The 17705-nt window shown below is 43.6% G+C and overlaps 1 protein-coding gene across 1 annotated transcript in view; it reads right to left on the reverse strand.

The window, feature by feature from the left end:
* The window catches only part of LOC126203385 (rabphilin-3A), a 1010032-nt gene that overhangs the window by 589886 nt on the left and 402441 nt on the right, over positions 1–17705 (reverse strand). Inside the window, exon 3 of the mRNA XM_049937683.1 lies at positions 10831–10881. The gene's annotated coding sequence lies outside the window, so the exon portion shown is untranslated. The remainder of the gene's footprint in view (positions 1–10830; positions 10882–17705) is intronic.

Below are 17705 nucleotides of genomic sequence, written 5' to 3' on the forward strand. Positions count from 1 at the left end.
TATTTCTATCCTCATTCCTCGTCCTCCTCCGTCCCTACTACTAGCTCCCACACAGTTCATACTTATTGTCACTTTGCAGGCATTTCCATGTCATTTGCATGCATAACGAGAATAATATGAAATTATTACTACCTTACAATATCAGCTAGTATAAATTACACGCATAGCAATAGAAACAGTCAATTGTGACGATTATTTTGAGTCACCCTGTATGTTAATGAGCATGTCAAATCTAGTGCTGGAAGTGAAAGAATGTAAAACTCAAACTGTTATCTGTCACGCCTGTGAGGAATTTTTTAATTTTTGTTTTATTTCGTCAGTCTATGTAAATGTAAATAATTTGAAATTCTGTGCTTCAGTTTTCTCATTAGACCCATAAACAGTGTCGTTCTATTACAGTTAGGAGATAAACTGAAGCAGATGTAGCTCTCATAATGTCTATACAGAAAATGTGATAGTTGCTTCGAAAGTCATTGAACAGCAATTAGATAGTAAAAATATTGACTGGAGTAGGAATATTATCAACAAAAATATCCCCAATCTAGACGTTACGCCTCTGTACAGCACACAACTTAACGGCTACTAAAACGTAGTAAAATAAAGGTACACAAATATTTGACACTGGTGTGCAAGACTTAAGGACGAAAGTAATTTCGCATGATTTTTCACTGATAAGTTACACTTCTCGATGAAACTTTGGACCATACATAGAAGGAACTGTTGCAAAATAATACACAAGATAACTGACAGAAGTGTGCAATGCTTTATTCAAATACAATAATTAGACTGACGTTACTGCGATTAATGATAGTTCCATGATCAATATAAAACATGGTTCTCAATAGGGTGTGTGTTCTCCACGGACAGCAACGCATGCTTTGCAACGTGCTCCCACGCTGGCCATAAAGTTTGTACGGAATTCTTGTGGTATCACGTTCCATTCTTCCACAAGTGCGGCTGACAACTGCTGAATGGCCGTTGGTGCATCTGAAAGTGCTGCAATGAGTCTTGCCATAGCATCCAACTCGTGCTCAGTGGGCCGGCCAGATTGGCCGAGCGGTTCTAGGCGCTTCAGTCTGGAGCTTCGCGACCGCTACGGTCGCAGGTTCCAATCCTGCTTCGGGCATGGATGTGTGTGATGTCATTAGGTTACTTAGGTTTAAGTAGTTCTAAGTTCTAGGGGACTGATGACCTCAGATGTTAAGTCCCATAGTGCTCAGAGCCATTTGAACCATTTTTCGTGCTCAGTGGGATTTAAGTAGAAGGAACGGGCAGACCAGTGATTCACCGAATATTCCCTAGTTCCAACAGCTCCTCCACCTGATGAGGTAGCGCAGTGTCTTACATGAAAATGAAGTCAGGGCCGAATGCACCCCTGGGCACGTGGTTAAGGAGTACAGTGTGACAATAACGTTGACCGCTGTGTTCAGAAATTCGGAATTCAGTATGCCTATGCAACATAACCCCTGGAACACCAGAACGATCATGTTCGCCAATATCCGTGGGTAGAGTACGTAATTCCAGCTCTTGCCATATGGAGGTACGTAATCCAGCGAGCAACAGTGTCGACCGTGATCGTTTTGGCGATCCAGGTGTTATGATGTTGGGAAGCAAACTGTTTCGTAAAAGTACTGATCTTCAGATTTTTGAACACGATGCACTCATAGGTCAACGTTATTGTCACACTACTTCCCTATGAGCGTTTTTTCAGGGGTGGTTTCGGCCGTGAATTCATTTTTGTGGATGACACAGCGCGGCCACATCGAACAGCGCAAGTGTTCCTAGAACGAGATGACATTCGGTGAATGGAGTGACCTGCCCGTTACCCCGAAAATACAATCGGGCGCGTACGTGATGCATTGGGGAGACGTATTGCGGCACGTTCACGTGCATCAACGACCATTCAGCATTTTCCAGAGCTGTGTGGAAGAAATAAACGCCGTACCACAAGAGCCCGTTCCCAATCTTGTGGCGAACTTGGGAGCACGCTGTAGAACATGCACTGCCGCGCCTTTTGTAATGTCCAGGGGACTAATATAATTGCCGGCCGCGGTGGTCTTGCGGTTCTAGGCGCTCAGTCAGGAACCGCGCGACTGCTACGGTCGCAGGTTCGAATCCTGCCTGGGGCATGGATGTGTGTGATGTCCTTAGGTTGGTTAGGTTTAAGTAGTTCTAAGTTCTAGGGGACTTATGACCACAGCTGTTGAGTCCCATAGTGCTCAGAGCCATTTGAACCATTTGAACTAATATAATTCGCGGTGACTTCAGTGCAATTTTTGTCTTGAAAATAAGTATCATTTCTACTCGTCTTAGGCCGCCCGGAGTGGCCGAGCGGTTCTAGGCGCTACAGTCTGGAATCGCGCGACCGCTACGGTCGCTTGTTCGAATTCTGCCTCGGGCATGGATGTGTGTGATGTCCTTAGGTTAGTTAGGGTTAAGTAGTTCTACGTTCTAGGGGACTCAAGCCATTTTTTTTATTCGTCTTGTTGTATTATTTATTTCAGTTACCTTCTGTGCTATACTGCAGCAATTCGTTCTACACTAGTGGCCATTAAAATTGCTACACTAAGAAGAAATGCACATGATAAACGGGTATTCACTGGAGAAATATATTATACTAGAGCTGACATGTGGTTACATTTTCACGCAATTTGGGTGCATAGATCCTGAGGAATCAGTACCCAGAACAACCACCTCTGGCCGTAATAGCGGCCTTGATACGCCTGGGCATTGAGTCAAACTGAGCTTGGATGGCGTGTACAGGTACAGCTGCCCAAGCAGCTTCAACACGATACCACAGTTCATCAACAGTAGTGACTGGCGTATTGTGAGGAGCCAATTGCTCGGCCACCATTGACCAGACGTTTTCAATTGGTGAGAGATCTGGAGAATGTGTTGGCCAGGGCAGCAGTCGAACATTTTCTGTATCGAGAAAGGCCCATACAGGACTTGCAACATGCGGTCGTGCATTATCTTGCAGGGATAGAATGAAGGGTAGAGCCACGGGTGTAACACATCTGATATGTAACGTCCACTGTTCAAAGTGCCGTCAATGCAAACAAGAGGTGATCGAGACGTGTAACCAATGGCACCCCATACAATCACGCCGGGTGATACGCCAGTATGGCGACGACGAATACACGCTTCCAATGTGCGTTCACCGCGATGCCGCAAAACACGGATTCGACCATCATGATGTTGTAAACAGAACCTGGATTCACCCGAAAAAATTACGTTTTGCATTCGTACACCCAGGTTCGTCGTTGAATACACCGTCGCAGGCGCTCCAGTCTCCGATGCAGCGTCAAGGGTATTCGCAACCATGGTCTCCGAGCTGGTAGTCCATGCTGTTGCAAACGTCGTCGAACTGTTCCTGCAGATGGTTGTTGTCTTCCAAACGTCCCCATCTGTTGACTCAGGGATCGAGACGTGGCTGCACGATCCGTTACAGCCATGCGGATAAGATGCCTGTCATCTCCACTGCTAGTGATACGAGGCCGATGGAATACAGCACGTCGTTCCGTATTACCCTCCTGCACCAACCGATTCCATATTCTGCTAACAGTCATTGGATCTCGACCAAGCCGGCCGGTGTGGCCGTGCGGTTCTAGGGGACTGATGACCACAGATGTTAAGTCCCATAGTGCTCAGAGCCACTGGATCTCGGCCAACGGAAGCAGCAATGTCGCCATACGATAAACCGCAATCGCGATAGGCTACAATCCGACCTTTATCAAAGTCGGAAACGTGATGGTACGCATTTCTCCTCCTTACACGAGGCATCACAACAACGCTTCACCAGGCAACGCCTGTCAACTGCTGTTTGTGTATGAGAAATCGGTTGGAAACTTTCCTCATGTCAGCACGTTGTAGGTGTCGCCACCGGCGCCAGCCTTGTGTGAATGCTCTGAAAAGCTAATCATTTGCATATCACAGCATCTTCTTCCTGTCGGTTAAATTTCGCGTCTGTAGCACGTCATCTTCGCGGTGTAGCAATTTAATGACCAGTAGTGTATGTATGGTCCAAGTTTCATGGAGCTAGGTTACTTGGCAGTGGCACATCACGCGAAACTTACTTTCGTTCTTAGGCTTTCCACATCAGTGTCTTATAACTCTATGTATTAAAAAGAAAAACTTCATTAGCTAGCATGTGTATGTCTCCACCTTCTTCTCTCACCGATAAATTGTAAGGATTTTTCATTTCATAAAATATTAAAAATGAGAGCATGATGATGTAGTTTATCATCTTTAACTCAGGGGAAATGTCTTTCTCCTTCCACTTGTTTTCAAACTGCTGCAGTCGCCTCTCGGGGCAGCAGCGGGCAGTGAACTCCGTTAGCTGTGTTTTCTTCACAAAGTTATCGGAAAGTGCACGTCAAACTCGTCGCAGCAGCTGTTACGCCGAGTGTAAGGTAATCATTGCGTAGCATCCTTACCAGTTAAAATAACAACTCTAAAAAAGCTGACTGAGGTGCAGCGGCAGAGCCGCTAACGCATTTCGTTTCGTAACAGAGCGCAAGGCACTTAGACTTAGCGAGGAACAGCAGTAAGAGGCTAAAGTGCACTTTGCGCTATTTCCTAAGTAGAAGATCAGGCGCGTTACGAAGAAACGTTTGCGCCAGAACAGGAGAGCGGATAATTACTAGATGTTCACCGTGACGATTGCAGAAGTATATGCTTGCAACGTACTACGTACCAAAGATGGCAGTACACAATGGGTGAGAGTATAAAACTGTATATCATCTCTCACTTACGGATTTCAGTATGATTTGCAGTCCCACGCCAAGTAATTATAGACTCTAAACGTAATGGCATGTAATCAGAAACGAGCTGCATATGTTCCTGGAGAATCTCACTCTACGTGATTTTATCCAAAGTCAAAAAGTATCAACAATGTTTTAAACGTCAACTTCCATATGTGTCCGGCAAGGTCTTGCTGAAATATGACATGCGGACTTGTCTGACTTACTAGTACTTACTTTCCCTGCGTTTATCCTCTACAGAAAGGGGATGGTAAATCTTCTTCTAATAACTATCGTCCAATTTCTCTTGTCCCCTTTTTTTCCAAAAGTAACAGGATTCTGCGTGCAACAGCTAATAAGTCTGTGTTTGTCAGATTAAAATATATTTACTGGGTGTAAATATGACTTCATGTCACAACTGTTAACAATGGAATGTGTTAAAAATGCTTTTTTTTTGCAAACCCCTTTTGAATCGAAATTATCTACTTAAGCGACGCTAGTTGTATGAGTAAGACACTCGACTCAGTAAACCATCAAATAAATTCATTGTACCCTACTTCCTCAAGAAACTAAAAGAAATACATATATATTGGAAACTATATCAATGAAGATTAGCAGTTTCTGAATGTTACTCAGTGGGTTCCTCAAAGATCTGTGAATGGTCCATTGGCTTTTACAATATTTGTGAATGACCTTCCGCTAACAAATTTCACAGATTTATACTTTATGCAAATAATATACGTCTGTAATTTCTGGAAACGATGCGAACAAACTGAAACCGAAACCTGCAAAGCAAAGAGCACCTTCAGTTGTCAGATACCTGGTTCGAAGTTAAAGAATTATCTATCACTCATGAGAAAACTGTGAACATTATTTTCATTTCACACACTGTTGACATTGAATGTGCGTCAATTAAACTCCTTGCTATATATCTTGATTCGAAATTATCCTAGTACATGCATACAGACTATATTAGTAAAGATCTGTCACATATTATTAATCAGTTGAGTAAACTATGCCCATGGGTTTCTGAAAAACTGTGCTTAGTTTCAGTTGTGTTTTTTATTCCTCTCTCGTGGAAGATATGGCATTCTTTAGTAGGGTAACTCTTCTAGAGTCAAGAAACGTTGACTACGACAGTAGAAGGCCATCAAGTGCAGTTATGGAATTTTCTGAACTGAAATAGCTTGTAGGTCTTAATTAAATAGTTAAATATGCCAATAATCCCATCCCTCTTCATATTCAGCTGCCTTTTTACTATGAAAAGTCGACTGCCGATATAAGCTAACACAGCTCCAGGAGAGTCGCTCGCTACATTCCCCACCTGCTTCCCCGCTACGTTCACCTCTGTAACCACTCACTACACAATTCACAACGTATCCCCACAACTCATTAACCTACGGCAATTCACGTAGTTCTGACTCGTGGTCAAATTTTATGATATCTTTAAACAAATATGCGATAAAAAACAGGAAACTACTGGCACCGTAAACCACGCTATAAACTACTAGTAAACTATCTAAGTTATCGCACTTAAAATACGAAGGCTTGATAGTAGTATGTATCTTAGCTTTCCGTATTTACAAGACAATAACCGAAATGTACGAGAGCACTAACCTACTCACCTACCTAAAAACTAAACTAAAACTAAACTGAACTCCTCCCGGCCGCCGTGTCATCGTCAGACCACAGGCGTCACTGGATGTGGATATGGAGGGGCATGTGGTCAGCACACCGCTCTCCCGGCCGTATGTCAGTTTCTGAGACCGGAGCCGCCACTTCTCAATCAAGTAGCCCCTCAGTTTGCCTCACAAGGGCCGAGTGCACCCCGCTTGCCAATAGCGCTCGGCAGACCGGATGGTCACCTATCCACGTGCTAGCACAGCCCGACAGCACTTTATTTCGGTGATCTGACGGGAATCGGTGTTACCACTGCGGCAAGGCCGTTGGCCAAAAACAAAACACTAACTCCCAAAATACATACAGGGTGGTCAGAAACAGTCTGAAAAGCTTTTACGGGTGCTGCAGGGTAGGCTGTGCTGAGAAATAATTATTATTATTATTGTTGGCGAATTTTCCCTAAAAGGAAATCGTTAAGCTTATGACTTTGAAGGCTTGTTCTTCTTGTCCTTCCAGTACTCCTTCATTCTCTTGGAGAGGGCCTCTTTTCTCTCCTCAGACCATTCTTGTTTGGTCCGCTGTTTTAGCGCTTCTGACTTTACTTCCCAATTGTCTATGTGTTTTCGGAAGGTGCTTCTGTCTGTGGTGTTTGTGGTGCCAATTGCTTGTAGGTCTTTTCGGACTCCTTCCATCCAGGATGTCGAGACTTTAAGTGTCTTGATGTGTTCTAGAATTTTCTTGGTGAGTCTTGTTTCAGGGAGTCTATCTAAATGTCCGTAGAATTTAAGGCGCCTTTTTCTCATATCGTTCTCGATGTTCGAATATGCTTCTACTGTTGAGTTCTTCTGTAGTCTGTAGCCATCTGGTGTGGGTCTTCCTCCTAAAATTTTCCTCATGATTTTGCGTTCTTCTTTTTTGATTTCTTCAATTTTGATTTTCCTGTTGAGTGCTAGTGTTTCGCTGGCATACAGTACGGCGGGTTTGATCACTGTGTTATAGTGTCTGATCTTGGTGTTTCTGGAAATGCATTGTTTGTTGTAGACGTTTCGTACCATGCCTAGTGATTTCCGTGTCTTCTGTTGTCTGTCTTCGTAAGCCTGTTTTTCTGTTCCGGTCGGTTCGATGATTTCGCCTAGGTATCTGAAGTGTGTGACCCCTTTAATTTTGCCGTACTTGGTTGTGATGTCGTCGCCTTCTCTTGTTAGGACTTGCGTTTTTTCAAAAGAGATTTGTAGGCCGACTTTCTCGGCGCATTCTTTCAGGATTTCGATCTGTGTTTTTGCTGATGTTGGGTCATAGGTCAGTATCGCTAGGTCGTCTGCGAATGCTAGGTACGGGATTTCCAGTCTTTTCCTTCCTAATGTGACTGGTCTCCAGGTGTTTTGTCTCCTGACTTCAGCTTCCCATTCGCTCATTACTTTGTCCAGGACGATGTTGAACAATAGCGGGGACAGTCCATCTCCTTGTCTTAGGCCAGTGTGGATTTCAAAGGGGTCCGAGATTTCGCCCATGAATTTGACTTTGGATTTTGTATTGGTTAGTGTCTGTTCGATTAGTCTTCGGGTCTTTTGGTCTAGGCCTTTTTCTCTGAGGATTTGGATGAGGGACTTTCTGTCGATCGAGTCGTAAGCCTTTTTGAAGTCGACGAAAGTGCAGATGATTTTTTTGGGGCTTGTCATGTGGGATTTTATGATTGATTTCAGGTTGAAGATTTGTTCGGGGCAGGCTCTGTTGGGTCTGAAACCCGCTTGGTATTCCGAGATGGCGGGTTCCAGTTGTCCTTGCGTTCTGGTGAGAAGGCAGGTTGATAGAATTTTGTAGATGACCGGTAGCAGGGAAATTTCTCTATAATTGTTTGTGTCTGTCCTGTCACCTTTCTTGTGTAGCGGGTGAATGAGTGCGGTCTTCCAGTCGTCAGGTATGATTTCGGTTGTCCAGGTGTTCTGTATGATTTGTGTGATTTCGTTTAGCGAGTTTGGTCCTAGGTTCTTCAGCAGTTCTGCCGTTATTCCGTCTTCACCGGCTGCCTTGTTGTTTTTCAGTTTCCTTATGCAGTGGAGGATTTCTTCTTTTGTTGGTGATGGTGAGTCTTCCGGTGCGTTGGCCGGTTCTCGGGGTTCGAAGGTTGAGTTAGGTTCCGGGCAATTTAGTAATTTTGAAAAGTACTTCGCGAGCTCTTCACAGTTTTCTTTGTTGGTAAGTGCCAATTTTCCGTCTTCTTTTCTGAAGCAGAGTTTCTGTGGTGAGTATCCTTTGACTTGGTTGGCGAACGTCCTGTAGAAATCCCGTGTGTTGAAATTTCTGAAGTCCTCTTCGATGGAGTTTAGCTGATCGTTTATGTATTTGCGTTTCTCTTGTCTTATTGTTTTCGATGTTTGTCTTCGAATTTCATAGAAGTTGTCCTGTGTTTCTTGTGTTTTGTTGCTGTTGTAGTTTGTGAAATCTGTTCTTTGATTTTGTAGGGCGATTTCGCAGGTAGTGTTCCACCAAGGGTGCCTGGGTTTTCTAGTCAGCGCGATCAGTTCTTTGGCTGTGTTCACAATTTTTTGTTTAAAGCTGGTCCAATCTTTCGCCTCTTGTTTTTCCCAGTGTTCTGTGATGTTCGATTCTCTGATCTTTCTTGTATCAAATTTCGGTGAGGTCAATTTCTTTTTGTGTTGTCTTCTTGGTGTGAGTTTGATTTTGATTCTTGTTAGGTAGTGGTCCGAATCTATGTTGGCGCCTTTTCTCACTTGGACGTCGTGGATTTCTTTCTGGTAGTCATAGGAGATTGCCACGTGATCTATCTGGAATTCGCCTAGTGAGTGGACTGGTGATCGCTGAGAAATAATTATTATGAAAAAAATTCTATACGCTGCGCCGTTCCCGAGTGAATTAGCATTGAAATTATCAACCAGACTTTCGTACACGCAAATTCAAGACGCCCGTCAGATACAATTAGATGCAGTAGTTGCCATAGCATAGATGATGGTGCACGAGAGTGCTCAGCCTTTGGTCCGGGTTCGATCCTTACTACCGTCCCATGTCTAATGTTTCTTTCGCTCTTTCGTTCGGTTTCAGAAAACCAAATGAAGCACACGTTTGGCGACACAGCGTCCGGCAGGCCGCTTGAATTTGCGAGCGCAACGCCCTGATTGGCTAACTTGAATGTTAATCAGCTCCTGAAACGGCAGTGTATCGAAGTTTCTTTCTTAACACATACCTCTCAGCAGAACCTACCCTGCAAGACCTTGCAAGCTTTTCAGACGGTTTCTGACCACCATGCACCTACTCAGCAAAACAAGTCTTTATTTCTATGTTTACCCATTCAGCTGCTCTATGAAACAGGCTGCGTGATTGGACACACCACGACAGCTTGCATGGCTATTCCATCACTATAGGAGAATCTGAAACATGATGCACCTAACAAATGGTTCAAATGGCTCTGAGCACTATGGGACTAAACATCTGAGGTCATCAGTTCCCTAGAACTTAGAACTACTTAAACCTAACGAACCTAAGGACATCACACACATCCATGCCCCAGGTAGGATTCGAACCTCCGACCGTAGCGGTCATGCGGTTCCAGACTGAAGGGCCTAGAGCCGCTCGGCCACCCCAGCCGGCCTCACCTAACAAAATTTCATTTCACCACTCAGCACGCCCATGACAGTGTTCATGTAACCGTTATAGTCAGACGTGTATGTTTATTGGGCGAGGGAAGCCGGCAAAAAGACGTGAGCGCCACTAATCAGACAATTAGATGACGTAGGACCGTCGACGCAGGCAAGTGCTCACTCGCTGCATTGCTCCAGCCTCAGTTTAACAATGCAGGCGAGCATTCTGCTCAGTCCACCCCCCCCCCCCCCCCCTCACATGTCCCAACAATAACGCTCCTTAACTTCGGCATGCCATACTACCTCCTACTTTCACTGTGCTTGGCGAGACACTTCTTTCAAGCCACAAAAAATTGTAGTGCTGCTGTTGTGTGCACCATCTCTCTACAGTCTCAATCATTATCTGTTGATACATTTGTCTACACGTCCTATATAGTTGGATTCAAATGGGCTATTCTTTCTAGGCAATTTCCCAATCTTTAATGAAGCTTTGAGTAGCAAAACTGTCTCTCATACATCATAATTTTTATAAAAGATCTAATTAATGATGTTTAAATAGTTTATCATTACCACAGAGTATCTCTTTTTTCTCCTCTTATTTCTATTCCTGCACCGCACATTACGAAACCGTATTGCAGGTGATGGCACGTATTTTCTCCCATTCGGTATTCAGTTCAAGCCATGAATCTTCGACTAGTGTTGATGTAACGGGTCATCTTCACAATCGCAAAGAAAATCGCTTTATAAAGGATCTATACGCTTTATATACGACGACTGCATAAATTTAAAATCTATGTTAACGGAGCAAAGGACGACATAGTTGCAGAGAACTCTAAGAACTACATATGCCGCAAAACATGCATTTTGCTTACCGAGTATTGTGCGACAGCCCTCGGAGCCCGTGGAGGCCTCAGTTATTGAAGCTGAAAATAGAAAGAAGAAAATACATCATCAACCTCAAGTTAATCCGACTTGAATTAGTAGTTGGCGGGAGCTTGGGGAGGGGCATGGCAGAGGGAGAGTAGAAGAAACATCATAAAAGGCTAAAACGGTGCACAGCGGACTGTGCCAATCTAGCTGCTTACAGAAAAAAAATCGATGTTCAGTATATCATATCATAATTACTGACCCAATTTAAAAATTTAAAATGCTGTCATAATATACTCAATAAGAGGTCTAATCTTACGTTTAAGGTTTAACAGAATACTCAAGTATTAAAGTTAGACACTGTATGTATGTCTTAGAGCAGCATAACTCGTCGTGCGCAATTAATCAAAATATATTCATCTCGTACTTGATAATGATACCATTTAGCGACTTTCAACAAACTTTACACACAATTTCCAACCTTTACTAAACTTTTTCTCAGTTACACCCCCATCAAAATAATGAGAGGAAATAAGTTTATCGCTTACTACAATTTCGTTCCTCATGGAGTAAAATATCAGCATCAAGTATGACGTTGTAATTTATCTTTTCTTTACTACTACCTCCATTCGGAGCATATTTTGCTACCACTATCCAAAGGTTCCTGCAAAGTTGTATCATTGTACGACACATGGTTCAGGAGATACGCTCGAAGAAACAGATTTTTTTAACAAAAAGAGCGCAAATTATGCAGAATATTCCCTCACAGTGTTCGACAATGAGAACACTTAACGGTTTATAATGAACTTAAAACATAATTTCAATCCTTTTCTAAGCTTTCCTCGGTTTCATCTCCCACAAGATGACGGAAAGGCAACAGTTTATCGCTTAGTCCTACGTTGTTAGTACTGTCAAACGTTACGTCCTACGTTAGGACATCATCATCATCATTTCTTTACGAATATACTCGCTATCCATTTTTCGGGCAGTATCCACTTATTCTATGAAAGATATATATAAAAGTACACTGGAGAGCCAAAGAAACTTGTACACCTGCCTAATTTCGTGTAAGGCCCCCGCGAGCACGCAGAAGTGCCGCAAGATTAATGTTTGAAGTAGTGCTGGAGGGAACTGACACCATGAATCTTGCAGGGCTGAACATAAATCCGTAAGAGTATGAGTGAGTGGAGATCTCTACTAAACAGCACGTTGCAAGATATCTCAGAATGCTCAATAATGTTCATGTCTGGGGAATTTGGTGGCCAGTGGAAGTGTTTAAACTCAGAAGAGTGTTCCTGCAGCCACATTTTAGCAATTCTGGACGTGTGGGGTGTCGCACTGAGCTGCTGGAATTGCCCACGACCGTCGGAATGCACAATGGAAGCGAATCGGTGCAGGTGATCAGACAAGACGCTTACGTATCTGTCACCTGTCAGAGTCGTATCTAGACATATCAGGAGTCCCATATCATTCCAGCTGCACACGCTCCACACCATTACAGAGCCTCCACCAGCTTGAGCTGTCCCTTGATGACACGCAGAGTCCATGAATTCATGAGGTTGTCTCCATACCCGTCCTCGTCCATCCGCTCGATACAATTTGAAGCGAGACTTGTTCCGACCAGGCAACATGTTTCCTGTCATCAACAGTCCATTGTCGGTGTTGACGGGCCCAGGCGAGACGTAAAGTTTTGTGTCGTGCAGTCATCAAGGGTACACGAGTGGGCCTTCGGCTCCGAAAGCCCATATCGATGATGTTTGCTGGCCGCGGTGGTCTCGCGGTTCTAGGCGCGCAGTCCGGAACCGTGCGACTGCTACGGTCGCAGGTTCGAATCCTGCCTCGGGCATGGATGTGTGTAATGTCCTTAGGTTAGTTAGGTTTAAGTAGTTCTAAGTTCTAGGGGACTGATGACCACAGCAGTTGAGTCCCATAGTGCTCAGAGCCATTTGAACCATTTTGATGATGTTTCGCTGAATGGTTTGCACGCTGACACTTGTTGATGGCCCAGCATTGAAATCTACAGCAATTTGCGGAAGGGTTGTTCTTCTGTCACGGTGAACTATTCCCTTCAGTCGCCGTTGGTCCCGTTCTTGTAGAATCTTTTTCCGGCCGTAGCGGTGTCGGAGTTTTGATGTTTTGCCGGATTTCTGATATTCACGGTAGACTCGTGAATTGGTTTTACGGGGGAAATCCCCACTTCATCACTACCTCGATGGTACATCTTGTAGTACACAACACATTTATAGGAATACAGTATTGCACTGTCTGTGGTATTCAGAAGAACGATGCTATGTTCCTTCGGGCATGCATACACCGTTACTCTGAACAACACACGTACTGCAATACTGTATTTATTCGGCGGCACCGGACAAACGATCGTGAGTTAAAATGTCTCGCCTGCACGGGAATACATACTCAGAGGCCAAAGAAACTGTTGTAGGCATGCGTATTCAAATACAGAGATTTGTAAACTGGGAGAAAACGGCGCTGCGATCGACAACGCCTACGAAAGACAACAAGTGTCTGGCGGACTTGTTAGATCGGTTGCTGCTGCTACAATGGCATGTTATCAACATTTTGTGAGTTTGAACGTCGTGTTATAGTCGGCGCACGAGCTATGGGACACAGCATCTCCGAGGTAGCGATGAAGTGGGGATTTCCCTCGTACGACAATTTTACGAGTTTACCGTGAATATCAGGAATCCAGTAAAACATCAAATCGTCGACATCGCTGCTGTCAGAAAAAAGATCCTACAAAAACGGGACCAATGACGACTGAAGAGACTCATTCAACGTGACAGAAGTGCGACCCTTCCGCAAATTGCTGCAGATTTCAATTCTGGGGCATCAACAAGTGTCAGCGTGCTAAACGTTCAACGAAACATCATCGATATGCGCTTTCGGACCGAGGGCCCACTCGTGTACCCTTGATGACTGCACGACACAAAGGTTTACGCCTCGCCTGGAACCGTCGACACCGACATTGCACTGTTGATGACTCTAAGCATGATGCCTAGTCGGACATGTCTCGTTTCAAATTGTATCGAGCGGATGGATGTGAAGGGGTATGGAGACAACCTCATGAATCCATGGATCCTGCAAGTAGGGAGAGGCTGTTAAGGCTGGTGAAAGCGTTATAATGGTGTGGGGCGTGTGTAGTTGGAGTACTATGAGACTCCTGATACATTTAAATACGACTCTAACAGGTGACACGTGCGTAACCATCCTGTCTGATCACCTGCATCCATTCATGTCCATTGTGCATTCCGAAGGACTTGGGCAGTTCCAGGAAGAAAATGTCACATACCACACGTTCAGAGTTGCTACAGAGTGGCATTCTTCTAAGTTAAAACACTTCCACTGGCCATCAAACACCCCAGACATGAACATTATTGAACATATCTGGGACGCCTTGCAACGTGCTGTTCAGTACAGATCTCCACCCTCTCGTACTCTTACGGATTTATGGACAGCCCTACATAATTCATTTTGTCAGTTCTCTCCAGCACTACTTCAGATATTAGTCGAGTCAATGCCACGTTGCGTCGCGGCAGTTTTGGGTGCTCGCGGGGGCCCTACACGATATTAGGCAGGTGTACCGGTTTCTTTGGCTCTTCACTGTATACGAGTAATTGATGTACGAGTACAAGTTGTAGGGACTTGGTTGACGACATATAAAGGTTTGGGTCTAGCCAAGAAGTTTGCTCGGATAGCTTACCGTAAGGTGACCGCTGACGATAAGCGGCAAATACGGGTTCAGTCCCGGGCTTGTACAAATTTTCATGATCTTCATTGAATTATGCAGTCGATGGTTGTTCATATTCGGAACTCTGAATTCATTTCATGTTATTTCTTTATAGCGCCTGTCACTGGATTTCGATGATTGTTTCCCTGGCGCATTCATGCTTATTCTACGAACTCGTGACAAGACGCGAAAATTTCTTCTTTGGATCATATCCATTTTCTCTGACACTCTTAAGTTTTAAGGATTCCTGACAGAGCGTTTCGTAAGCTACCTTCTTCGTGGACGGACGTCACTTGCTGAGGATTCTTCCAGCGAAACTCAGTTTGACCTAACAGTCCTTCTTACAATTGGTGTTACGCATTAGTCGCACTTTAAACTGTTCCATGCACACACTCCCAGATATTTAATGCATCTGACTCTTTCCAGTGATTGTTCGTACATCGCGTAACGAAACAGAAACGGATGTTTCCACATATTGATGCGCAATACGTAATATTTATTCATGTTGTCATTCCGTGCATCAATCTTCGATTATTTGCAGGCATTCCTTCTTTTCGCTAAAATTTTCTAGCGTTGCTACTGCTCTATAAACATCAGTATCATCAGTGAACAGCCTGGCTGAGCTTGCGACGTTATTAACTAAATCTCTAATATATAATTTGAATGGTAATGGTCTTGTAACACTCCCTTTGGTTGCGTTCGAAGCTGTTTTCACGCAGGCGCGGTTCCGAGGGTGAGGATGGAAGGCGTCGAGGCGATCGTGACTCGCACCTAATAGCAAAAGAAAGCACTATACTTCTCATCAATGTAAAAACATTATTATTATTATTATCATTCCATTAAAGCTTTTTATATGAAGACCTAAGCTGTAATCAATCGAAAGCATATTTTTGTTGTTTCGAGAAACTGTGCAGTAAAGTTTCAATAAATTTCCATAAATAAGATACTGCATATATATCCAATGCGATTTTTTCATCCAGATACTTCACTGTCATTGTTTTCATGGATATCGATCGTAAGTAAATATTCTTCAAATTGTGAATGCTACCTGGAATACTAATATTAAAATTTCGCTAGTGGTAGTTAACACTGTTGACTTGCAAACGCCGGCCGGTGTGGCCGTGCGGTTAAAGGCGCTTCAGTCTGGAACCGCGTGACCGCTACGGTCGCAGGTTCGAATCCTGCCTCGGGCATGAATGTGTGTGATGTCCTTAGGTTAGTTAGGTTTAATTAGTTCTAAGCTCTAGGCGACTGATAACCTCCGAAGTTAAGTCGCATAGTGCTCAGAGCCATTTGAACCATTTTTGACTTGCAAACCGAGTGCACGTAACTTCAGTTACCAGTAACTTACCAGCATTGAAAGTCACGTTTACGAAAAACACTTTCTGATCATAAACAACCTTGTAGGTAGGTATTTTTCCTGTCATAGCAAATCAACTGCCAGAAATTACTGAATACATTTGCATTTCTACACTTACAAGCTCGAAACAATTTTTGGAGTATTCACGCATGGGGTCTGTTTATCTTCAATCCCTCCCCTCCCTCCCCCCTCCCTTACCTGCCTTTGTATGTTCTATATGCCACTCCTTGAAGTACCTTTTTCTTCATTTGCGAGGTAGTATCTGAATATTCTACACTCTTCCAATCTCTATGACTGTTGCGCTGATAATGTGCATCAATTGTAACTACTTGCAGTATGTGAGGAGCTGGTGCACTTCCTAAGGATGAATTTTTGTGATATTCCTTCGAAACTATTGAAATTCAGAGCTATAAGCTTAACATCCTCAACATGTCTCATAATTTCGCGCATCAAAATAAAATACATCCATGGATAATTTGTAGTATGTACTCGTTAATATCGTCGTACACGAGTCAAGTATAAATATATAAGCAACGTCGGCCTTATGGGACGCGTATCTACTGTAATAATGCGTTAAGCAGGTAAATACGAAACTGACTTTAGTTCAGATGGTTTACGAGGTATTTATACAGTTGTAAAAAGTGCTTTATATGAATCCAATGAAAGCACTTGCCGGCCGGAGTGGCCGTGCGGTTCTAGGTGCTACAGTCTGGAACCGAGCGACCGCTACGGTCGCAGGTTCGAATCCTGCCTCGGACATGGATGTGTGTGATGTTCTTAGGTTAGTTAGGTTTAACTAGTTCTAAGTTCTAGGGTTTAACTAGTTCTAAGTTCTAGGCGACTGATGACCTCAGAAGTTAAGTCGCATAGTGCTGAGAGCCAGTTGAACCATTTGAACCAATGAAAGCACTTACTACAGCACGTCAACAATGTTAAGGATAGCGTTTAAACAGCCCTGTCACGTAACAACGCTTAAACGGTGGTAAGCGACTGGATTTCAAACTCTTCACTTGGTTAGCAAAATTCGCACCTCATCAGTAACATCATTCGATGCGCATTCAAGTACATATACAGGATCGTTATCGGAGTTATGTATCCACATAATGCTCCGATTTGTACTTCTCGTCTCTGGAAAGCATTTTCTTGGCACGAACACGGCACAATTATAACTACAGGCAGCTATGTTTGTGCTACTTACCACTGTTTACATGCACACATCCTGCCGAAGTCGCCAATAGCTACAATCCGAATTTAGAGATAGAGCTGCTATCTATCGTACTACCGTAGACCTTTCAATTAATACGTGTAAAGCACATCGCTTATTAAGTTTTGCCTCTAATAACGCATTTTTACTTGGAGTGTCGCTTGCCACTGTGTACAGCCAAGTCTTTATATATTTTATTGCTATTATTATAAAAATCATAGTCACTTACGGTCCGTTAAAAGTGAATGTGTGTGTGTGTGTGTGTGTGCTTAACACGTTATAACATGGAAATCAATTACGTTGCGAGTTCTAGACTTGCTAACATTAATGTCAAGGACAAGGGGAGAGAAATAATGCAAAATCAATTTAATCGAAAGACTTTTAATGTGGTGCTACGGTACATCGTTCCATTTCATATCGGTACCATTACTGCTACAAAAGGGGCTCAATATGGTGTCCATCAGTGTCCCGAAGAGTCTGGAAGCGCAGGATTGCATTCTGCACAGCAGGACAAAGCATATCCGTAGGTATGCTGGCTGCCTCTCTTGATAAGCTGCGCTTCAGATCATAA

The sequence above is a fragment of the Schistocerca nitens genome, chromosome 9 (genome assembly GCF_023898315.1).
Source record: "Schistocerca nitens isolate TAMUIC-IGC-003100 chromosome 9, iqSchNite1.1, whole genome shotgun sequence".
NCBI lineage: Eukaryota > Metazoa > Arthropoda > Insecta > Orthoptera > Acrididae > Schistocerca > Schistocerca nitens.